The sequence below is a fragment of the Pseudophryne corroboree genome, chromosome 8 (assembly GCF_028390025.1).
Source record: "Pseudophryne corroboree isolate aPseCor3 chromosome 8, aPseCor3.hap2, whole genome shotgun sequence".
Lineage (NCBI taxonomy): Eukaryota > Metazoa > Chordata > Amphibia > Anura > Myobatrachidae > Pseudophryne > Pseudophryne corroboree.
In genome coordinates, this window is record NC_086451.1 from 456,400,557 (window position 1) to 456,421,788 (window position 21,232).

At 39.5% G+C, this 21,232-nt stretch overlaps 30 non-coding genes across 30 annotated transcripts; all 30 read left to right on the top strand.

The window, feature by feature from the left end:
* Positions 1-844: 844 nt before the first annotated feature.
* Positions 845-916, top strand: TRNAE-CUC (transfer RNA glutamic acid (anticodon CUC)). The gene has a single exon. It is a non-coding gene; the product is annotated as a tRNA-Glu (tRNA).
* Positions 917-1,443: 527 nt separating this feature from the next.
* On the top strand, positions 1,444-1,515 carry TRNAE-CUC (transfer RNA glutamic acid (anticodon CUC)). Its single transcript has one exon. It is a non-coding gene; the product is annotated as a tRNA-Glu (tRNA).
* A 1,126-nt stretch (positions 1,516-2,641) lies between these two features.
* Positions 2,642-2,713, top strand: TRNAE-CUC (transfer RNA glutamic acid (anticodon CUC)). The gene has a single exon. It is a non-coding gene; the product is annotated as a tRNA-Glu (tRNA).
* Positions 2,714-3,240: 527 nt separating this feature from the next.
* TRNAE-CUC (transfer RNA glutamic acid (anticodon CUC)) lies at positions 3,241-3,312 on the top strand. The gene has a single exon. It is a non-coding gene; the product is annotated as a tRNA-Glu (tRNA).
* A 527-nt stretch (positions 3,313-3,839) lies between these two features.
* Positions 3,840-3,911, top strand: TRNAE-CUC (transfer RNA glutamic acid (anticodon CUC)). The gene has a single exon. It is a non-coding gene; the product is annotated as a tRNA-Glu (tRNA).
* A 1,126-nt stretch (positions 3,912-5,037) lies between these two features.
* Positions 5,038-5,109, top strand: TRNAE-CUC (transfer RNA glutamic acid (anticodon CUC)). Its single transcript has one exon. It is a non-coding gene; the product is annotated as a tRNA-Glu (tRNA).
* Positions 5,110-5,636: 527 nt separating this feature from the next.
* Positions 5,637-5,708, top strand: TRNAE-CUC (transfer RNA glutamic acid (anticodon CUC)). The gene has a single exon. It is a non-coding gene; the product is annotated as a tRNA-Glu (tRNA).
* A 1,095-nt stretch (positions 5,709-6,803) lies between these two features.
* Positions 6,804-6,875, top strand: TRNAE-CUC (transfer RNA glutamic acid (anticodon CUC)). Its single transcript has one exon. It is a non-coding gene; the product is annotated as a tRNA-Glu (tRNA).
* Positions 6,876-7,402: 527 nt separating this feature from the next.
* On the top strand, positions 7,403-7,474 carry TRNAE-CUC (transfer RNA glutamic acid (anticodon CUC)). Its single transcript has one exon. It is a non-coding gene; the product is annotated as a tRNA-Glu (tRNA).
* A 527-nt stretch (positions 7,475-8,001) lies between these two features.
* On the top strand, positions 8,002-8,073 carry TRNAE-CUC (transfer RNA glutamic acid (anticodon CUC)). Its single transcript has one exon. It is a non-coding gene; the product is annotated as a tRNA-Glu (tRNA).
* A 1,095-nt stretch (positions 8,074-9,168) lies between these two features.
* TRNAE-CUC (transfer RNA glutamic acid (anticodon CUC)) lies at positions 9,169-9,240 on the top strand. The gene has a single exon. It is a non-coding gene; the product is annotated as a tRNA-Glu (tRNA).
* A 527-nt stretch (positions 9,241-9,767) lies between these two features.
* Positions 9,768-9,839, top strand: TRNAE-CUC (transfer RNA glutamic acid (anticodon CUC)). Its single transcript has one exon. It is a non-coding gene; the product is annotated as a tRNA-Glu (tRNA).
* A 527-nt stretch (positions 9,840-10,366) lies between these two features.
* Positions 10,367-10,438, top strand: TRNAE-CUC (transfer RNA glutamic acid (anticodon CUC)). The gene has a single exon. It is a non-coding gene; the product is annotated as a tRNA-Glu (tRNA).
* Positions 10,439-11,564: 1,126 nt separating this feature from the next.
* TRNAE-CUC (transfer RNA glutamic acid (anticodon CUC)) lies at positions 11,565-11,636 on the top strand. Its single transcript has one exon. It is a non-coding gene; the product is annotated as a tRNA-Glu (tRNA).
* A 527-nt stretch (positions 11,637-12,163) lies between these two features.
* TRNAE-CUC (transfer RNA glutamic acid (anticodon CUC)) lies at positions 12,164-12,235 on the top strand. The gene has a single exon. It is a non-coding gene; the product is annotated as a tRNA-Glu (tRNA).
* Positions 12,236-12,762: 527 nt separating this feature from the next.
* On the top strand, positions 12,763-12,834 carry TRNAE-CUC (transfer RNA glutamic acid (anticodon CUC)). Its single transcript has one exon. It is a non-coding gene; the product is annotated as a tRNA-Glu (tRNA).
* Positions 12,835-13,361: 527 nt separating this feature from the next.
* Positions 13,362-13,433, top strand: TRNAE-CUC (transfer RNA glutamic acid (anticodon CUC)). Its single transcript has one exon. It is a non-coding gene; the product is annotated as a tRNA-Glu (tRNA).
* Positions 13,434-13,960: 527 nt separating this feature from the next.
* TRNAE-CUC (transfer RNA glutamic acid (anticodon CUC)) lies at positions 13,961-14,032 on the top strand. Its single transcript has one exon. It is a non-coding gene; the product is annotated as a tRNA-Glu (tRNA).
* Positions 14,033-14,559: 527 nt separating this feature from the next.
* On the top strand, positions 14,560-14,631 carry TRNAE-CUC (transfer RNA glutamic acid (anticodon CUC)). Its single transcript has one exon. It is a non-coding gene; the product is annotated as a tRNA-Glu (tRNA).
* Positions 14,632-15,158: 527 nt separating this feature from the next.
* TRNAE-CUC (transfer RNA glutamic acid (anticodon CUC)) lies at positions 15,159-15,230 on the top strand. Its single transcript has one exon. It is a non-coding gene; the product is annotated as a tRNA-Glu (tRNA).
* A 527-nt stretch (positions 15,231-15,757) lies between these two features.
* Positions 15,758-15,829, top strand: TRNAE-CUC (transfer RNA glutamic acid (anticodon CUC)). The gene has a single exon. It is a non-coding gene; the product is annotated as a tRNA-Glu (tRNA).
* A 527-nt stretch (positions 15,830-16,356) lies between these two features.
* On the top strand, positions 16,357-16,428 carry TRNAE-CUC (transfer RNA glutamic acid (anticodon CUC)). The gene has a single exon. It is a non-coding gene; the product is annotated as a tRNA-Glu (tRNA).
* A 527-nt stretch (positions 16,429-16,955) lies between these two features.
* On the top strand, positions 16,956-17,027 carry TRNAE-CUC (transfer RNA glutamic acid (anticodon CUC)). Its single transcript has one exon. It is a non-coding gene; the product is annotated as a tRNA-Glu (tRNA).
* Positions 17,028-17,554: 527 nt separating this feature from the next.
* On the top strand, positions 17,555-17,626 carry TRNAE-CUC (transfer RNA glutamic acid (anticodon CUC)). The gene has a single exon. It is a non-coding gene; the product is annotated as a tRNA-Glu (tRNA).
* Positions 17,627-18,153: 527 nt separating this feature from the next.
* On the top strand, positions 18,154-18,225 carry TRNAE-CUC (transfer RNA glutamic acid (anticodon CUC)). Its single transcript has one exon. It is a non-coding gene; the product is annotated as a tRNA-Glu (tRNA).
* Positions 18,226-18,752: 527 nt separating this feature from the next.
* Positions 18,753-18,824, top strand: TRNAE-CUC (transfer RNA glutamic acid (anticodon CUC)). Its single transcript has one exon. It is a non-coding gene; the product is annotated as a tRNA-Glu (tRNA).
* A 527-nt stretch (positions 18,825-19,351) lies between these two features.
* Positions 19,352-19,423, top strand: TRNAE-CUC (transfer RNA glutamic acid (anticodon CUC)). The gene has a single exon. It is a non-coding gene; the product is annotated as a tRNA-Glu (tRNA).
* Positions 19,424-19,950: 527 nt separating this feature from the next.
* Positions 19,951-20,022, top strand: TRNAE-CUC (transfer RNA glutamic acid (anticodon CUC)). Its single transcript has one exon. It is a non-coding gene; the product is annotated as a tRNA-Glu (tRNA).
* Positions 20,023-20,549: 527 nt separating this feature from the next.
* TRNAE-CUC (transfer RNA glutamic acid (anticodon CUC)) lies at positions 20,550-20,621 on the top strand. Its single transcript has one exon. It is a non-coding gene; the product is annotated as a tRNA-Glu (tRNA).
* Positions 20,622-21,148: 527 nt separating this feature from the next.
* On the top strand, positions 21,149-21,220 carry TRNAE-CUC (transfer RNA glutamic acid (anticodon CUC)). Its single transcript has one exon. It is a non-coding gene; the product is annotated as a tRNA-Glu (tRNA).
* The last annotated feature ends 12 nt before the right edge of the window (positions 21,221-21,232 follow it).

A 21,232-nucleotide genomic window follows, 5' to 3' on the forward strand; every position in this document is an offset into this window, starting at 1 on the left:
TCTGAATCATCAATGTCTTCTTTCGCACCAGTACAATTTATAATGGAGCCAGGAACTCTCAACATCTAGCTCCTCAAAATCATCTTTTTTTGGTGCCAGTACTATACATCAAGGAGGCAAAACTGCTGTGTGGTAAACTTGAAAATTGCTATACATGACCAATCTTCCTCTCCTTTCTTGTAAAACTGATTCCTAGTAGCCCTTTTCCTCATATTCCATTGCACTTCATTCAGAGAACTTACTTTTCTATCATGGAGTGTTCACCTACTTCATCACTCCCTGGTGGTCTAGTGGTTAGGATTCGGCACTCTCACCGCAGCGAGGTCTTCTGACTGTTTTTGACGAAAACACAGATTTATCAAACGTAAAAAAATCTTACACTTCAGAGCATCATTTCTCATATGAAATCGTCTTTAAGTAGACTTGAGAAGCTGTGAGTGGTCAAAACAGATCATGAAAATTGATAACAAAGGGTGAGATGTCTTTCTAAATGAATTTTTGCTACTAAAAGGCTTGTGCTCTTGTAGAAAAGAGAATTTTGTCAGAACTATTCAGGCCATGTTAGATATCTGAATCATCAATGTCTTCTTTCGCACCAGTACAATTTATAATGGAGCCAGGAACTCTCAACATCTAGCTCCTCAAAATCATCTTTTTTTGGTGCCAGTACTATACATCAAGGAGGCAAAACTGCTGTGTGGTAAACTTGAAAATTGCTATACATGACCAATCTTCCTCTCCTTTCTTGTAAAACTGATTCCTAGTAGCCCTTTTCCTCACATTCCATTGCACTTCATTCAGAGAACTTCCTTTTCTATCATGGAGTGTTCACCTACTTTCTCACTCCCTGGTGGTCTAGTGGTTAGGATTCGGCGCTCTCACCGCCGCGGCCTGGGTTTGATTCCCGGTCAGGGAAAGGGAGGTCTTCTGACTGTTTTTGACGAAAACACAGATTTATCAAACGTAAAAAAATCTTACACTTCAGAGCATCATTTCTCATATGAAATCGTCTTTAAGTAGACTTGAGAAGCTGTGAGTGGTCAAAACAGATCATGGAAATTGATAACAAAGGGTGAGATGTCTTTCTAAATGAATTTTTGCTACTAAAAGACTTGTGCTCTTGTAGAAAAGAGAATTTTGTCAGAACTATTCAGGCCATGTTTGATATCTGAATTATCAATGTCTTCTTTCGCACCAGAACAATTTATAATGGAGCCAGGAACTCTCAACATCTAGCTCCTCAAAATCATCTTTTTTTGGTGCCAGTACTATACATCAAGGAGGCAAAACTGCTGTGTGGTAAACTTGAAAATTGCTATACATGACCAATCTTTCTCTCCTTTCTTGTAAAACTGATTCCTAGTAGCCCTTTTCCTCATATTCCATTGCACTTCATTCAGAGAACTTCCTTTTCTATCATGGAGTGTTCACCTACTTCATCACTCCCTGGTGGTCTAGTGTTTAGGATTCGGCGCTCTCACCGCCGCGGCCCGGGTTCGATTCCCGGTCAGGGAAAGGGAGGTCTTCTGACTGTTTTTGACGAAAACACAGACTTATCAAACGTAAAAAAATCTTACACTTCAAAGCATCATTTCTCATATGAAATCGTCTTTAATTAGACTTGAGAAGCTGTGAGTGGTCAAAACAGATCATGGAAATTGATAACAAAGGCTGAGATGTCTTTCTAAATGAATTTTTGCTATTAAAAGACTTGTGCTCTTGTAGAAAAGAGAATTTTGTCAGAACTATTCAGGCCATGTTTGATATCTGAATCATCAATGTCTTCTTTCGCACCAGTACAATTTATAATGGAGCCAGGAACTCTCAACATCTAGCTCCTCAAAATCATCTTTTTTTGGTGCCAGTACTATACATCAAGGAGGCAAAACTGCTGTGTGGTAAACTTGAAAATTGCTATACATGACCAATCTTCCTCTCCTTTCTTGTAAAACTGATTCCTAGTAGCCCTTTTCCTCATATTCCATTGCACTTCATTCAGAGAACTTACTTTTCTATCATGGAGTGTTCACCTACTTCATCACTCCCTGGTGGTCTAGTGGTTAGGATTCGGCACTCTCACCGCAGCGACCCGGGTTCTATTCCCGGTCAGGGAAAGGGAGGTCTTCTGACTGTTTTTGACGAAAACACAGATTTATCAAACGTAAAAAAATCTTACACTTCAGAGCATCATTTCTCATATGAAATCGTCTTTAAGTAGACTTGAGAAGCTGTGAGTGGTCAAAACAGATCATGGAAATTGATAACAAAGGGTGAGATGTCTTTCTAAATGAATTTTTGCTACTAAAAGGCTTGTGCTCTTGTAGAAAAGAGAATTTTGTCAGAACTATTCAGGCCATGTTAGATATCTGAATCATCAATGTCTTCTTTCGCACCAGTACAATTTATAATGGAGCCAGGAACTCTCAACATCTAGCTCCTCAAAATCATCTTTTTTTGGTGCCAGTACTATACATCAAGGAGGCAAAACTGCTGTGTGGTAAACTTGAAAATTGCTATACATGACCAATCTTCCTCTCCTTTCTTGTAAAACTGATTCCTAGTAGCCCTTTTCCTCACATTCCATTGCACTTCATTCAGAGAACTTCCTTTTCTATCATGGAGTGTTCACCTACTTTATCACTCCTTGGTGGTCTAGTGGTTAGGATTCGGCGCTCTCACCGCCGCGGCCTGGGTTCGATTCCCGGTCAGGGAAAGGGAGGTCTTCTGACTGTTTTTGACGAAAACACAGATTTATCAAACGTAAAAAAATCTTACACTTCAGAGCATCATTTCTCATATGAAATCGTCTTTAATTAGACTTGAGAAGCTGTGAGTGGTCAAAACAGATCATGGAAATTGATAACAAAGGGTGAGATGTCTTTCTAAATGAATTTTTGCTACTAAAAGGCTTGTGCTCTTGTAGAAAAGAGAATTTTGTCAGAACTATTCAGGCCATGTTAGATATCTGAATCATCAATGTCTTCTTTCGCACCAGTACAATTTATAATGGAGCCAGGAACTCTCAACATCTAGCTCCTCAAAATCATCTTTTTTTGGTGCCAGTACTATACATCAAGGAGGCAAAACTGCTGTGTGGTAAACTTGAAAATTGCTATACATGACCAATCTTCCTCTCCTTTCTTGTAAAACTGATTCCTAGTAGCCCTTTTCCTCACATTCCATTGCACTTCATTCAGAGAACTTCCTTTTCTATCATGGAGTGTTCACCTACTTTCTCACTCCCTGGTGGTCTAGTGGTTAGGATTCGGCGCTCTCACCGCCGCGGCCTGGGTTTGATTCCCGGTCAGGGAAAGGGAGGTCTTCTGACTGTTTTTGACGAAAACACAGATTTATCAAACGTAAAAAAATCTTACACTTCAGAGCATCATTTCTCATATGAAATCGTCTTTAAGTAGACTTGAGAAGCTGTGAGTGGTCAAAACAGATCATGGAAATTGATAACAAAGGGTGAGATGTCTTTCTAAATGAATTTTTGCTACTAAAAGACTTGTGCTCTTGTAGAAAAGAGAATTTTGTCAGAACTATTCAGGCCATGTTTGATATCTGAATTATCAATGTCTTCTTTCGCACCAGAACAATTTATAATGGAGCCAGGAACTCTCAACATCTAGCTCCTCAAAATCATCTTTTTTTGGTGCCAGTACTATACATCAAGGAGGCAAAACTGCTGTGTGGTAAACTTGAAAATTGCTATACATGACCAATCTTTCTCTCCTTTCTTGTAAAACTGATTCCTAGTAGCCCTTTTCCTCATATTCCATTGCACTTCATTCAGAGAACTTCCTTTTCTATCATGGAGTGTTCACCTACTTCATCACTCCCTGGTGGTCTAGTGGTTAGGATTCGGCGCTCTCACCGCCGCGGCCCGGGTTCGATTCCCGGTCAGGGAAAAGGAGGTCTTCTGACTGTTTTTGACGAAAACACAGATTTATCAAACGTAAAAAAATCTTACACTTCAGAGCATCATTTCTCATATGAAATCGTCTTTAAGTAGACTTGAGAAGCTGTGAGTGGTCAAAACAGATCATGGAAATTGATAACAAAGGGTGAGATGTCTTTCTAAATTAATTTTTGCTACTAAAAGACTTGTGCTCTTGTAGAAAAGAGAATTTTGTCAGAACTATTCAGGCCATGTTTGATATCTGAATCATCAATGTCTTCTTTCGCACCAGTACAATTTATAATGGAGCCAGGAACTCTCAACATCTAGCTCCTCAAAATCATCTTTTTTTGGTGCCAGTACTATACATCAAGGAGGCAAAACTGCTGTGTGGTAAACTTGAAAATTGCTATACATGACCAATCTTCCTCTCCTTTCTTGTAAAACTGATTCCTAGTAGCCCTTTTCCTCATATTCCATTGCACTTCATTCAGAGAACTTCCTTTTCTATCATGGAGTGTTCACCTACTTCATCACTCCCTGGTGGTCTAGTGGTTAGTATTCGGCGCTCTCACCGCCGCGGCCCGCGTTCGATTCCCTGTCAGGGAAAAGGAGGTCTTTTGACTGTTTTTGACGAAAACACAGACTTATCAAACGTAAAAAAATCTTACACTTCAAAGCATCATTTCTCATATGAAATCGTCTTTAATTAGACTTGAGAAGCTGTGAGTGGTCAAAACAGATCATGGAAATTGATAACAAAGGCTGAGATGTCTTACTAAATGAATTTTTGCTACTAAAAGACTTGTGCTCTTGTAGAAAAGAGAATTTTGTCAGAACTATTCAGGCCATGTTTGATATCTGAATCATCAATGTCTTCTTTCGCACCAGTACAATTTATAATGGAGCCAGGAACTCTCAACATCTAGCTCCTCAAAATCATCTTTTTTTGGTGCCAGTACTATACATCAAGGAGGCAAAACTGCTGTGTGGTAAACTTGAAAATTGCTATACATGACCAATCTTCCTCTCCTTTCTTGTAAAACTGATTCCTAGTAGCCCTTTTCCTCATATTCCATTGCACTTCATTCAGAGAACTTACTTTTCTATCATGGAGTGTTCACCTACTTCATCACTCCCTGGTGGTCTAGTGGTTAGGATTCGGCACTCTCACCGCAGCGGCCCGGGTTCGATTCCCGGTCAGGGAAAGGGAGGTCTTCTGACTGTTTTTGACGAAAACACAGATTTATCAAACGTAAAAAAATCTTACACTTCAGAGCATCATTTCTCATATGAAATCGTCTTTAAGTAGACTTGAGAAGCTGTGAGTGGTCAAAACAGATCATGGAAATTGATAACAAAGGGTGAGATGTCTTTCTAAATGAATTTTTGCTACTAAAAGACTTGTGCTCTTGTAGAAAAGAGAATTTTGTCAGAACTATTCAGGCCATGTTTGATATCTGAATTATCAATGTCTTCTTTCGCACCAGAACAATTTATAATGGAGCCAGGAACTCTCAACATCTAGCTCCTCAAAATCATCTTTTTTTGGTGCCAGTACTATACATCAAGGAGGCAAAACTGCTGTGTGGTAAACTTGAAAATTGCTATACATGACCAATCTTTCTCTCCTTTCTTGTAAAACTGATTCCTAGTAGCCCTTTTCCTCATATTCCATTGCACTTCATTCAGAGAACTTCCTTTTCTATCATGGAGTGTTCACCTACTTCATCACTCCCTGGTGGTCTAGTGTTTAGGATTCGGTGCTCTCACCGCCGCGGCCCGGGTTCGATTCCCGGTCAGGGAAAGGGAGGTCTTCTGACTGTTTTTGACGAAAACACAGACTTATCAAACGTAAAAAAATCTTACACTTCAAAGCATCATTTCTCATATGAAATCGTCTTTAATTAGACTTGAGAAGCTGTGAGTGGTCAAAACAGATCATGGAAATTGATAACAAAGGCTGAGATGTCTTTCTAAATGAATTTTTGCTACTAAAAGACTTGTGCTCTTGTAGAAAAGAGAATTTTGTCAGAACTATTCAGGCCATGTTTGATATCTGAATCATCAATGTCTTCTTTCGCACCAGTACAATTTATAATGGAGCCAGGAACTCTCAACATCTAGCTCCTCAAAATCATCTTTTTTTGGTGCCAGTACTATACATCAAGGAGGCAAAACTGCTGTGTGGTAAACTTGAAAATTGCTATACATGACCAATCTTCCTCTCCTTTCTTGTAAAACTGATTCCTAGTAGCCCTTTTCCTCATATTCCATTGCACTTCATTCAGAGAACTTACTTTTCTATCATGGAGTGTTCACCTACTTCATCACTCCCTGGTGGTCTAGTGGTTAGGATTCGGCACTCTCACCGCAGCGAGGTCTTCTGACTGTTTTTGACGAAAACACAGATTTATCAAACGTAAAAAAATCTTACACTTCAGAGCATCATTTCTCATATGAAATCGTCTTTAAGTAGACTTGAGAAGCTGTGAGTGGTCAAAACAGATCATGAAAATTGATAACAAAGGGTGAGATGTCTTTCTTAATGAATTTTTGCTACTAAAAGGCTTGTGCTCTTGTAGAAAAGAGAATTTTGTCAGAACTATTCAGGCCATGTTAGATATCTGAATCATCAATGTCTTCTTTCGCACCAGTACAATTTATAATGGAGCCAGGAACTCTCAACATCTAGCTCCTCAAAATCATCTTTTTTTGGTGCCAGTACTATACATCAAGGAGGCAAAACTGCTGTGTGGTAAACTTGAAAATTGCTATACATGACCAATCTTCCTCTCCTTTCTTGTAAAACTGATTCCTAGTAGCCCTTTTCCTCACATTCCATTGCACTTCATTCAGAGAACTTCCTTTTCTATCATGGAGTGTTCACCTACTTTCTCACTCCCTGGTGGTCTAGTGGTTAGGATTCGGCGCTCTCACCGCCGCGGCCTGGGTTTGATTCCCGGTCAGGGAAAGGGAGGTCTTCTGACTGTTTTTGACGAAAACACAGATTTATCAAACGTAAAAAAATCTTACACTTCAGAGCATCATTTCTCATATGAAATCGTCTTTAAGTAGACTTGAGAAGCTGTGAGTGGTCAAAACAGATCATGGAAATTGATAACAAAGGGTGAGATGTCTTTCTAAATGAATTTTTGCTACTAAAAGACTTGTGCTCTTGTAGAAAAGAGAATTTTGTCAGAACTATTCAGGCCATGTTTGATATCTGAATTATCAATGTCTTCTTTCGCACCAGAACAATTTATAATGGAGCCAGGAACTCTCAACATCTAGCTCCTCAAAATCATCTTTTTTTGGTGCCAGTACTATACATCAAGGAGGCAAAACTGCTGTGTGGTAAACTTGAAAATTGCTATACATGACCAATCTTTCTCTCCTTTCTTGTAAAACTGATTCCTAGTAGCCCTTTTCCTCATATTCCATTGCACTTCATTCAGAGAACTTCCTTTTCTATCATGGAGTGTTCACCTACTTCATCACTCCCTGGTGGTCTAGTGTTTAGGATTCGGTGCTCTCACCGCCGCGGCCCGGGTTCGATTCCCGGTCAGGGAAAGGGAGGTCTTCTGACTGTTTTTGACGAAAACACAGACTTATCAAACGTAAAAAAATCTTACACTTCAAAGCATCATTTCTCATATGAAATCGTCTTTAATTAGACTTGAGAAGCTGTGAGTGGTCAAAACAGATCATGGAAATTGATAACAAAGGCTGAGATGTCTTTCTAAATGAATTTTTGCTATTAAAAGACTTGTGCTCTTGTAGAAAAGAGAATTTTGTCAGAACTATTCAGGCCATGTTTGATATCTGAATCATCAATGTCTTCTTTCGCACCAGTACAATTTATAATGGAGCCAGGAACTCTCAACATCTAGCTCCTCAAAATCATCTTTTTTTGGTGCCAGTACTATACATCAAGGAGGCAAAACTGCTGTGTGGTAAACTTGAAAATTGCTATACATGACCAATCTTTCTCTCCTTTCTTGTAAAACTGATTCCTAGTAGCCCTTTTCCTCATATTCCATTGCACTTCATTCAGAGAACTTCCTTTTCTATCATGGAGTGTTCACCTACTTCATCACTCCCTGGTGGTCTAGTGTTTAGGATTCGGTGCTCTCACCGCCGCGGCCCGGGTTCGATTCCCGGTCAGGGAAAGGGAGGTCTTCTGACTGTTTTTGACGAAAACACAGACTTATCAAACGTAAAAAAATCTTACACTTCAAAGCATCATTTCTCATATGAAATCGTCTTTAATTAGACTTGAGAAGCTGTGAGTGGTCAAAACAGATCATGGAAATTGATAACAAAGGCTGAGATGTCTTTCTAAATGAATTTTTGCTACTAAAAGACTTGTGCTCTTGTAGAAAAGAGAATTTTGTCAGAACTATTCAGGCCATGTTTGATATCTGAATCATCAATGTCTTCTTTCGCACCAGTACAATTTATAATGGAGCCAGGAACTCTCAACATCTAGCTCCTCAAAATCATCTTTTTTTGGTGCCAGTACTATACATCAAGGAGGCAAAACTGCTGTGTGGTAAACTTGAAAATTGCTATACATGACCAATCTTCCTCTCCTTTCTTGTAAAACTGATTCCTAGTAGCCCTTTTCCTCATATTCCATTGCACTTCATTCAGAGAACTTACTTTTCTATCATGGAGTGTTCACCTACTTCATCACTCCCTGGTGGTCTAGTGGTTAGGATTCGGCACTCTCACCGCAGCGAGGTCTTCTGACTGTTTTTGACGAAAACACAGATTTATCAAACGTAAAAAAATCTTACACTTCAAAGCATCATTTCTCATATGAAATCGTCTTTAAGTAGACTTGAGAAGCTGTGAGTGGTCAAAACAGATCATGGAAATTGATAACAAAGGGTGAGATGTCTTTCTAAATGAATTTTTGCTACTAAAAGGCTTGTGCTCTTGTAGAAAAGAGAATTTTGTCAGAACTATTCAGGCCATGTTAGATATCTGAATCATCAATGTCTTCTTTCGCACCAGTACAATTTATAATGGAGCCAGGAACTCTCAACATCTAGCTCCTCAAAATCATCTTTTTTTGGTGCCAGTACTATACATCAAGGAGGCAAAACTGCTGTGTGGTAAACTTGAAAATTGCTATACATGACCAATCTTCCTCTCCTTTCTTGTAAAACTGATTCCTAGTAGCCCTTTTCCTCACATTCCATTGCACTTCATTCAGAGAACTTCCTTTTCTATCATGGAGTGTTCACCTACTTTATCACTCCCTGGTGGTCTAGTGGTTAGGATTCGGCGCTCTCACCGCCGCGGCCTGGGTTCGATTCCCGGTCAGGGAAAGGGAGGTCTTCTGACTGTTTTTGACGAAAACACAGATTTATCAAACGTAAAAAAATCTTACACTTCAGAGCATCATTTCTCATATGAAATCGTCTTTAATTAGACTTGAGAAGCTGTGAGTGGTCAAAACAGATCATGGAAATTGATAACAAAGGGTGAGATGTCTTTCTAAATGAATTTTTGCTACTAAAAGGCTTGTGCTCTTGTAGAAAAGAGAATTTTGTCAGAACTATTCAGGCCATGTTAGATATCTGAATCATCAATGTCTTCTTTCGCACCAGTACAATTTATAATGGAGCCAGGAACTCTCAACATCTAGCTCCTCAAAATCATCTTTTTTTGGTGCCAGTACTATACATCAAGGAGGCAAAACTGCTGTGTGGTAAACTTGAAAATTGCTATACATGACCAATCTTCCTCTCCTTTCTTGTAAAACTGATTCCTAGTAGCCCTTTTCCTCACATTCCATTGCACTTCATTCAGAGAACTTCCTTTTCTATCATGGAGTGTTCACCTACTTTCTCACTCCCTGGTGGTCTAGTGGTTAGGATTCGGCGCTCTCACCGCCGCGGCCTGGGTTTGATTCCCGGTCAGGGAAAGGGAGGTCTTCTGACTGTTTTTGACGAAAACACAGATTTATCAAACGTAAAAAAATCTTACACTTCAGAGCATCATTTCTCATATGAAATCGTCTTTAAGTAGACTTGAGAAGCTGTGAGTGGTCAAAACAGATCATGGAAATTGATAACAAAGGGTGAGATGTCTTTCTAAATGAATTTTTGCTACTAAAAGACTTGTGCTCTTGTAGAAAAGAGAATTTTGTCAGAACTATTCAGGCCATGTTTGATATCTGAATTATCAATGTCTTCTTTCGCACCAGAACAATTTATAATGGAGCCAGGAACTCTCAACATCTAGCTCCTCAAAATCATCTTTTTTTGGTGCCAGTACTATACATCAAGGAGGCAAAACTGCTGTGTGGTAAACTTGAAAATTGCTATACATGACCAATCTTTCTCTCCTTTCTTGTAAAACTGATTCCTAGTAGCCCTTTTCCTCATATTCCATTGCACTTCATTCAGAGAACTTCCTTTTCTATCATGGAGTGTTCACCTACTTCATCACTCCCTGGTGGTCTAGTGGTTAGGATTCGGCGCTCTCACCGCCGCGGCCCGGGTTCGATTCCCGTTCAGGGAAAAGGAGGTCTTCTGACTGTTTTTGACGAAAACACAGATTTATCAAACGTAAAAAAATCTTACACTTCAGAGCATCATTTCTCATATGAAATCGTCTTTAAGTAGACTTGAGAAGCTGTGAGTGGTCAAAACAGATCATGGAAATTGATAACAAAGGGTGAGATGTCTTTCTAAATGAATTTTTGCTACTAAAAGACTTGTGCTCTTGTAGAAAAGAGAATTTTGTCAGAACTATTCAGGCCATGTTTGATATCTGAATCATCAATGTCTTCTTTCGCACCAGTACAATTTATAATGGAGCCAGGAACTCTCAACATCTAGCTCCTCAAAATCATCTTTTTTTGGTGCCAGTACTATACATCAAGGAGGCAAAACTGCTGTGTGGTAAACTTGAAATTTGCTATACATGACCAATCTTCCTCTCCTTTCTTGTAAAACTGATTCCTAGTAGCCCTTTTCCTCATATTCCATTGCACTTCATTCAGAGAACTTCCTTTTCTATCATGGAGTGTTCACCTACTTCATCACTCCCTGGTGGTCTAGTGGTTAGTATTCGGCGCTCTCACCGCCGCGGCCCGCGTTCGATTCCCTGTCAGGGAAAAGGAGGTCTTTTGACTGTTTTTGACGAAAACACAGACTTATCAAACGTAAAAAAATCTTACACTTCAAAGCATCATTTCTCATATGAAATCGTCTTTAATTAGACTTGAGAAGCTGTGAGTGGTCAAAACAGATCATGGAAATTGATAACAAAGGCTGAGATGTCTTTCTAAATGAATTTTTGCTACTAAAAGACTTGTGCTCTTGTAGAAAAGAGAATTTTGTCAGAACTATTCAGGCCATGTTTGATATCTGAATCATCAATGTCTTCTTTCGCACCAGTACAATTTATAATGGAGCCAGGAACTCTCAACATCTAGCTCCTCAAAATCATCTTTTTTTGGTGCCAGTACTATACATCAAGGAGGCAAAACTGCTGTGTGGTAAACTTGAAAATTGCTATACATGACCAATCTTCCTCTCCTTTCTTGTAAAACTGATTCCTAGTAGCCCTTTTCCTCATATTCCATTGCACTTCATTCAGAGAACTTACTTTTCTATCATGGAGTGTTCACCTACTTCATCACTCCCTGGTGGTCTAGTGGTTAGGATTCGGCACTCTCACCGCAGCGGCCCGGGTTCGATTCCCGGTCAGGGAAAGGGAGGTCTTCTGACTGTTTTTGACGAAAACACAGATTTATCAAACGTAAAAAAATCTTACACTTCAGAGCATCATTTCTCATATGAAATCGTCTTTAAGTAGACTTGAGAAGCTGTGAGTGGTCAAAACAGATCATGGAAATTGATAACAAAGGGTGAGATGTCTTTCTAAATGAATTTTTGCTACTAAAAGGCTTGTGCTCTTGTAGAAAAGAGAATTTTGTCAGAACTATTCAGGCCATGTTAGATATCTGAATCATCAATGTCTTCTTTCGCACCAGTACAATTTATAATGGAGCCAGGAACTCTCAACATCTAGCTCCTCAAAATCATCTTTTTTTGGTGCCAGTACTATACATCAAGGAGGCAAAACTGCTGTGTGGTAAACTTGAAAATTGCTATACATGACCAATCTTCCTCTCCTTTCTTGTAAAACTGATTCCTAGTAGCCCTTTTCCTCACATTCCATTGCACTTCATTCAGAGAACTTCCTTTTCTATCATGGAGTGTTCACCTACTTTATCACTCCCTGGTGGTCTAGTGGTTAGGATTCGGCGCTCTCACCGCCGCGGCCTGGGTTCGATTCCCGGTCAGGGAAAGGGAGTTCTTCTGACTGTTTTTGACAAAAACACAGATTTATCAAACGTAAAAAAATCTTACACTTCAGAGCATCATTTCTCATATGAAATCGTCTTTAATTAGACTTGAGAAGCTGTGAGTGGTCAAAACAGATCATGGAAATTGATAACAAAGGGTGAGATGTCTTTCTAAATGAATTTTTGCTACTAAAAGGCTTGTGCTCTTGTAGAAAAGAGAATTTTGTCAGAACTATTCAGGCCATGTTAGATATCTGAATCATCAATGTCTTCTTTCGCACCAGTACAATTTATAATGGAGCCAGGAACTCTCAACATCTAGCTCCTCAAAATCATCTTTTTTTGGTGCCAGTACTATACATCAAGGAGGCAAAACTGCTGTGTGGTAAACTTGAAAATTGCTATACATGACCAATCTTCCTCTCCTTTCTTGTAAAACTGATTCCTAGTAGCCCTTTTCCTCACATTCCATTGCACTTCATTCAGAGAACTTCCTTTTCTATCATGGAGTGTTCACCTACTTTCTCACTCCCTGGTGGTCTAGTGTTTAGGATTCGGCGCTCTCACCGCCGCGGCCAGGGTTCGATTCCCGGTCAGGGAAAGGGAGGTCTTCTGACTGTTTTTGACGAAAACACAGACTTATCAAACGTAAAAAAATCTTACACTTCAGAGCATAATTTCTCATATGAAATCGTCTTTAAGTAGACTTGAGAAGCTGTGAGTGGTCAAAACAGATCATGGAAATTGATAACAAAGGGTGAGATGTCTTTCTAAATGAATTTTTGCTACTAAAAGACTTGTGCTCTTGTAGAAAAGAGAATTTTGTCAGAACTATTCAGGCCATGTTAGATATCTGAATCATCAATGTCTTCTTTCGCACCAGTACAATTTATAATGGAGCCAGGAACTCTCAACATCTAGCTCCTCAAAATCATCTTTTTTTGGTGCCAGTACTATACATCAAGGAGGCAAAACTGCTGTGTGGTAAACTTGAAAATTGCTATACATGACCAATCTTTCTCTCCTTTCTTGTAAAACTGATTCCTAGTAGCCCTTTTCCTCATATTCCATTGCACTTCATTCAGAGAACTTCCTTTTCTATCATGGAGTGTTCACCTACTTCATCACTCCCTGGTGGTCTAGTGGCTAGGATTCGGCGCTCTCACCGCCGCGGCCCGGGTTTGATTCCCGGTCAGGGAAAGGGAGGTCTTCTGACTGTTTATGACGAAAACACAGATTTATCAAACGTAAAAAAATCTTACACTTCTGAGCATCATTTCTCATATGAAATCGTCTTTAAGTAGACTTGAGAAGCTGTGAGTGGTCAAAACAGATCATGGAAATTGATAACAAAGGGTGAGATGTCTTTCTAAATGAATTTTTGATACTAAAAGACTTGTGCTCTTGTAGAAAAGAGAATTTTGTCAGAACTATTCAGGCCATGTTTGATATCTGAATCATCAATGTCTTCTTTCGCACCAGTACAATTTATAATGGAGCCAGGAACTCTCAACATCTAGCTCCTCAAAATCATCTTTTTTTGGTGCCAGTACTATACATCAAGGAGGCAAAACTGCTGTGTGGTAAACTTGAAAATTGCTATACATGACCAATCTTCCTCTCCTTTCTTGTAAAACTGATTCCTAGTAGCCCTTTTCCTCATATTCCATTGCACTTCATTCAGAGAACTTCCTTTTCTATCATGGAGTGTTCACTTACTTCATCACTCCCTGGTGGTCTAGTGGTTAGGATTCGGCGCTCTCACCGCCGCGGCCCGGGTTCGATTCCCGGTCAGGGAAAGGGAGGTCCTCTGACTGTTTTTGACGAAAACACAGACTTATCAAACGTAAAAAAATCTTACACTTCAAAGCATCATTTCTCATATGAAATCGTCTTTAATTAGACTTGAGAAGCTGTGAGTGGTCAAAACAGATCATGGAAATTGATAACAAAGGGTGAGATGTCTTTCTAAATGAATTTTTGCTACTAAAAGACTTGTGCTCTTGTAGAAAAGAGAATTTTGTCAGAACTATTCAGGCCATGTTAGATATCTGAATCATCAATGTCTTCTTTCGCACCAGTACAATTTATAATGGAGCCAGGAACTCTCAACATCTAGCTCCTCAAAATCATCTTTTTTTGGTGCCAGTACTATACATCAAGGAGGCAAAACTGCTGTGTGGTAAACTTGAAAATTGCTATACATGACCAATCTTCCTCTCCTTTCTTGTAAAACTGATTCCTAGTAGCCCTTTTCCTCATATTCCATTGCACTTCATTCAGAGAACTTCCTTTTCTATCATGGAGTGTTCACCTACTTCATCACTCCCTGGTGGTCTAGTGGTTAGGATTCGGCGCTCTCACCGCCGCGGCCCGGGTTCGATTCCCGGTCAGGGAAAGGGAGGTCTTCTGACTGTTTTTGACGAAAACACAGATTTATCAAATGTAAAAAAATCTTACACTTCAAAGCATAATTTCTCATATGAAATCGTCTTTAATTAGACTTGAGAAGCTGTGAGTGGTCAAAACAGATCATGGAAATTGATAACAAAGGGTGAGATGTCTTTCTAAATGAATTTTTGCTACTAAAAGACTTGTGCTCTTGTAGAAAAGAGAATTTTGTCAGAACTATTCAGGCCATGTTTGATATCTGAATCATCAATGTATTCTTTCGCACCAGTACAATTTATAATGGAGCCAGGAACTCTCAACATCTAGCTCCTCAAAATCATCTTTTTTTGGTGCCAGTACTATACATCAAGGAGGCAAAACTGCTGTGTGGTAAACTTGAAAATTGCTATACATGACCAATCTTCCTCTCCTTTCTTGTAAAACTGATTCCTAGTAGCCCTTTTCCTCATATTCCATTGCACTTCATTCAGAGAACTTCCTTTTCTATCATGGAGTGTTCACCTACTTCATCACTCCCTGGTGGTCTAGTGGTTAGGATTCGGCGCTCTCACCGCCGCGGCCCGAGTTCGATTCCCGGTCAGGGAAAGGGAGGTCTTCTGACTGTTTTTGACGAAAACACAGATTTATCAAACGTAAAAAAATCTTACACTTCAAAGCATCATTTCTCATATGAAATCGTCTTTAATTAGACTTGAGAAGCTGTGAGTGGTCAAAACAGATCATGGAAATTGATAACAAAGGGTGAGATGTCTTTCTAAATGAATTTTTGCTACTAAAAGACTTGTGCTCTTGTAGAAAAGAGAATTTTGTCAGAACTATTCAGGCCATGTTTGATATCTGAATCATCAATGTCTTCTTTCGCACCAGTACAATTTATAATGGAGCCAGGAACTCTCAACATCTAGCTCCTCAAAATCATCTTTTTTTGGTGCCAGTACTATACATCAAGGAGGCAAAACTGCTGTGTGGTAAACTTGAAAATTGCTATACATGACCAATCTTCCTCTCCTTTCTTGTAAAACTGATTCCTAGTAGCCCTTTTCCTCATATTCCATTGCACTTCATTCAGAGAACTTCCTTTTCTATCATGGAGTGTTCACCTACTTCATCACTCCCTGGTGGTCTAGTGGTTAGGATTCGGCGCTCTCACCGCCGCGGCCCGGGTTCGATTCCCGGTCAGGGAAAGGGAGGTCTTCTGACTGTTTTAGACGAAAACACAGATTTATCAAACGTAAAAAAATCTTACACTTCAAAGCATCATTTCTCATATGAAATCGTCTTTAATTAGACTTGAGAAGCTGTGAGTGGTCAAAACAGATCATGGAAATTGATAACAAAGGGTGAGATGTCTTTCTAAATGAATTTTTGCTACTAAAAGACTTGTGCTCTTGTAGAAAAGAGAATTTTGTCAGAACTATTCAGGCCATGTTTGATATCTGAATCATCAATGTATTCTTTCGCACCAGTACAATTTATAATGGAGCCAGGAACTCTCAACATCTAGCTCCTCAAAATCATCTTTTTTTGGTGCCAGTACTATACATCAAGGAGGCAAAACTGCTGTGTGGTAAACTTGAAAATTGCTATACATGACCAATCTTCCTCTCCTTTCTTGTAAAACTGATTCCTAGTAGCCCTTTTCCTCATATTCCATTGCACTTCATTCAGAGAACTTCCTTTTCTATCATGGAGTGTTCACCTACTTCATCACTCCCTGGTGGTCTAGTGGTTAGGATTCGGCGCTCTCACCGCCGCGGCCCGTGTTCGATTCCCGGTCAGGGAAAGGGAGGTCTTCTGACTGTTTTTGACGAAAACACAGATTTATCAAACGTAAAAAAATCTTACACTTCAAAGCATCATTTCTCATATGAAATCGTCTTTAATTAGACTTGAGAAGCTGTGAGTGGTCAAAACAGATCATGGAAATTGATAACAAAGGGTGAGATGTCTTTCTAAATGAATTTTTGCTACTAAAAGACTTGTGCTCTTGTAGAAAAGAGAATTTTGTCAGAACTATTCAGGCCATGTTTGATATCTGAATCATCAATGTATTCTTTCGCACCAGTACAATTTATAATGGAGCCAGGAACTCTCAACATCTAGCTCCTCAAAATCATCTTTTTTTGGTGCCAGTACTATACATCAAGGAGGCAAAACTGCTGTGTGGTAAACTTGAAAATTGCTATACATGACCAATCTTCCTCTCCTTTCTTGTAAAACTGATTCCTAGTAGCCCTTTTCCTCATATTCCATTGCACTTCATTCAGAGAACTTCCTTTTCTATCATGGAGTGTTCACCTACTTCATCACTCCCTGGTGGTCTAGTGGTTAGGATTCGGCGCTCTCACCGCCGCGGCCAGGGTTCGATTCCCGGTCAGGGAAAGGGAGGTCTTCTGACTGTTTTTGACGAAAACACAGATTTATCAAACGTAAAAAAATCTTACACTTCAAAGCATCATTTCTCATATGAAATCGTCTTTAATTAGACTTGAGAAGCTGTGAGTGGTCAAAACAGATCATGGAAATTGATAACAAAGGGTGAGATGTCTTTCTAAATGAATTTTTGCTACTAAAAGACTTGTGCTCTTGTAGAAAAGAGAATTTTGTCAGAACTATTCAGGCCATGTTTGATATCTGAATCATCAATGTATTCTTTCGCACCAGTACAATTTATAATGGAGCCAGGAACTCTCAACATCTAGCTCCTCAAAATCATCTTTTTTTGGTGCCAGTACTATACATCAAGGAGGCAAAACTGCTGTGTGGTAAACTTGAAAATTGCTATACATGACCAATCTTCCTCTCCTTTCTTGTAAAACTGATTCCTAGTAGCCCTTTTCCTCATATTCCATTGCACTTCATTCAGAGAACTTCCTTTTCTATCATGGAGTGTTCACTTACTTCATCACTCCCTGGTGGTCTAGCGGTTAGGATTCGGCGCTCTCACCGCCGCGGCCCGTGTTCGATTCCCGGTCAGGGAAAGGGAGGTCTTCTGACTGTTTTTGACGAAAACACAGATTTATCAAACGTAAAAAAATCTTACACTTCAAAGCATCATTTCTCATATGAAATCGTCTTTAATTAGACTTGAGAAGCTGTGAGTGGTCAAAACAGATCATGGAAATTGATAACAAAGGGTGAGATGTCTTTCTAAATGAATTTTTGCTACTAAAAGACTTGTGCTCTTGTAGAAAAGAGAATTTTGTCAGAACTATTCAGGCCATGTTTGATATCTGAATCATCAATGTATTCTTTCGCACCAGTACAATTTATAATGGAGCCAGGAACTCTCAACATCTAGCTCCTCAAAATCATCTTTTTTTGGTGCCAGTACTATACATCAAGGAGGCAAAACTGCTGTGTGGTAAACTTGAAAATTGCTATACATGACCAATCTTCCTCTCCTTTCTTGTAAAACTGATTCCTAGTAGCCCTTTTCCTCATATTCCATTGCACTTCATTCAGAGAACTTCCTTTTCTATCATGGAGTGTTCACCTACTTCATCACTCCCTGGTGGTCTAGTGGTTAGGATTCGGCGCTCTCACCGCCGCGGCCCGGGTTCGATTCCCGGTCAGGAAAAGGGAGGTCTTCTGACTGTTTTTGACGAAAACACAGATTTATCAAACGTAAAAAAATCTTACACTTCAAAGCATCATTTCTCATATGAAATCGTCTTTAATTAGACTTGAGAAGCTGTGAGTGGTCAAAACAGATCATGGAAATTGATAACAAAGGGTGAGATGTCTTTCTAAATGAATTTTTGCTACTAAAAGACTTGTGCTCTTGTAGAAAAGAGAATTTTGTCAGAACTATTCAGGCCATGTTTGATATCTGAATCATCAATGTATTCTTTCGCACCAGTACAATTTATAATGGAGCCAGGAACTCTCAACATCTAGCTCCTCAAAATCATCTTTTTTTGGTGCCAGTACTATACATCAAGGAGGCAAAACTGCTGTGTGGTAAACTTGAAAATTGCTATACATGACCAATCTTCCTCTCCTTTCTTGTAAAACTGATTCCTAGTAGCCCTTTTCCTCATATTCCATTGCACTTCATTCAGAGAACTTCCTTTTCTATCATGGAGTGTTCACCTACTTCATCACTCCCTGGTGGTCTAGTGGTTAGGATTCGGCGCTCTCACCGCCGCGGCCTGTGTTCGATTCCCGGTCAGGGAAAGGGAGGTCTTCTGACTGTTTTTGACGAAAACACAGATTTATCAAACGTAAAAAAATCTTACACTTCAAAGCATCATTTCTCATATGAAATCGTCTTTAATTAGACTTGAGAAGCTGTGAGTGGTCAAAACAGATCATGGAAATTGATAACAAAGGGTGAGATGTCTTTCTAAATGAATTTTTGCTACTAAAAGACTTGTGCTCTTGTAGAAAAGAGAATTTTGTCAGAACTATTCAGGCCATGTTTGATATCTGAATCATCAATGTATTCTTTCGCACCAGTACAATTTATAATGGAGCCAGGAACTCTCAACATCTAGCTCCTCAAAATCATCTTTTTTTGGTGCCAGTACTATACATCAAGGAGGCAAAACTGCTGTGTGGTAAACTTGAAAATTGCTATACATGACCAATCTTCCTCTCCTTTCTTGTAAAACTGATTCCTAGTAGCCCTTTTCCTCATATTCCATTGCACTTCATTCAGAGAACTTCCTTTTCTATCATGGAGTGTTCACCTACTTCATCACTCCCTGGTGGTCTAGTGGTTAGGATTCGGCGCTCTCACCGCCGCGGCCTGGGTTCGATTCCCGGTCAGGGAAAGGGAGGTCTTCTGACTGTTTTTGACGAAAACACAGATTTATCAAACGTAAAAAAATCTTACACTTCAGAGCATCATTTCTCATATGAAATCGTCTTTAAGTAGACTTGAGAAGCTGTGAGTGGTCAAAACAGATCATGGAAATTGATAACAAAGGGTGAGATGTCTTTCTAAATGAATTTTTGCTACTAAAAGACTTGTGCTCTTGTAGAAAAGAGAATTTTGTCAGAACTATTCAGGCCATGTTTGATATCTGAATCATCAATGTCTTCTTTCGCACCAGTACAATTTATAATGGAGCCAGGAACTCTCAACATCTAGCTCCTCAAAATCATCTTTTTTTGGTGCCAGTACTATACATCAAGGAGGCAAAACTGCTGTGTGGTAAACTTGAAAATTGCTATACATGACCAATCTTCCTCTCCTTTCTTGTAAAACTGATTCCTAGTAGCCCTTTTCCTCATATTCCATTGCACTTCATTCAGAGAACTTCCTTTTCTATCATGGAGTGTTCACCTACTTCATCACTCCCTGGTGGTCTAGTGGTTAGGATTCGGCGCTCTCACCGCCGCGGCCCGGGTTCGATTCCCGGTCAGGGAAAGGGAGGTCTTCTGACTGTTTTTGACGAAAACACAGATTTATCAAACGTAAAAAAATCTTACACTTCAGAGCATCATTTCTCATATGAAATCGTCTTTAATTAGACTTGAGAACCTGTGAGTGGTCAAAACAGATCATGGAAATTGATAACAAAGGGTGAGATGTCTTTCTAAATGAATTTTTGCTACTAAAAGACTTGTGCTCTTGTAGAAAAGAGAATTTTGTCAGAACTATTCAGGCCATGTTTGATATCTGAATCATCAATGTATTCTTTCGCACCAGTACAATTTATAATGGAGCCAGGAACTCTCAACATCTAGCTCCTCAAAATCATCTTTTTTTGGTGCCAGTACTATACATCAAGGAGGCAAAACTGCTGTGTGGTAAACTTGAAAATTGCTATACATGACCAATCTTCCTCTCCTTTCTTGTAAAACTGATTCCTAGTAGCCCTTTTCCTCATATTCCATTGCACTTCATGCAGAGAACTTCCTTTTCTATCATGGAGTGTTCACCTACTTCATCACTCCCTGGTGGTCTAGTGGTTAGGATTCGGCGCTCTCACCGCCGCGGCCCGGGTTCGATTCCCGGTCAGGGAAAGGGAGGTCTTCTGACTGTTTTTGACGAAAACACAGATTTATCAAACGTAAAAAAATCTTACACTTCAAAGCATCATTTCTCATATGAAATCGTCTTTAATTAGACTTGAGAAGCTGTGAGTGGTCAAAACAGATCATGGAAATTGATAACAAAGGGTGAGATGTCTTTCTAAATGAATTTTTGCTACTAAAAGACTTGTGCTCTTGTAGAAAAGAGAATTTTGTCAGAACTATTCAGGCCATGTTTGATATCTGAATCATCAATGTATTCTTTCGCACCAGTACAATTTATAATGGAGCCAGGAACTCTCAACATCTAGCTCCTCAAAATCATCTTTTTTTGGTGCCAGTACTATACATCAAGGAGGCAAAACTGCTGTGTGGTAAACTTGAAAATTGCTATACATGACCAATCTTCCTCTCCTTTCTTGTAAAACTGATTCCTAGTAGCCCTTTTCCTCATATTCCATTGCACTTCATTCAGAGAACTTCCTTTTCTATCATGGAGTGTTCACCTACTTCATCACTCCCTGGTGGTCTAGTGGTTAGGATTCGGCGCTCTCACCGCCGCGGCCCGTGTTCGATTCCCGGTCAGGGAAAGGGAGGTCTTC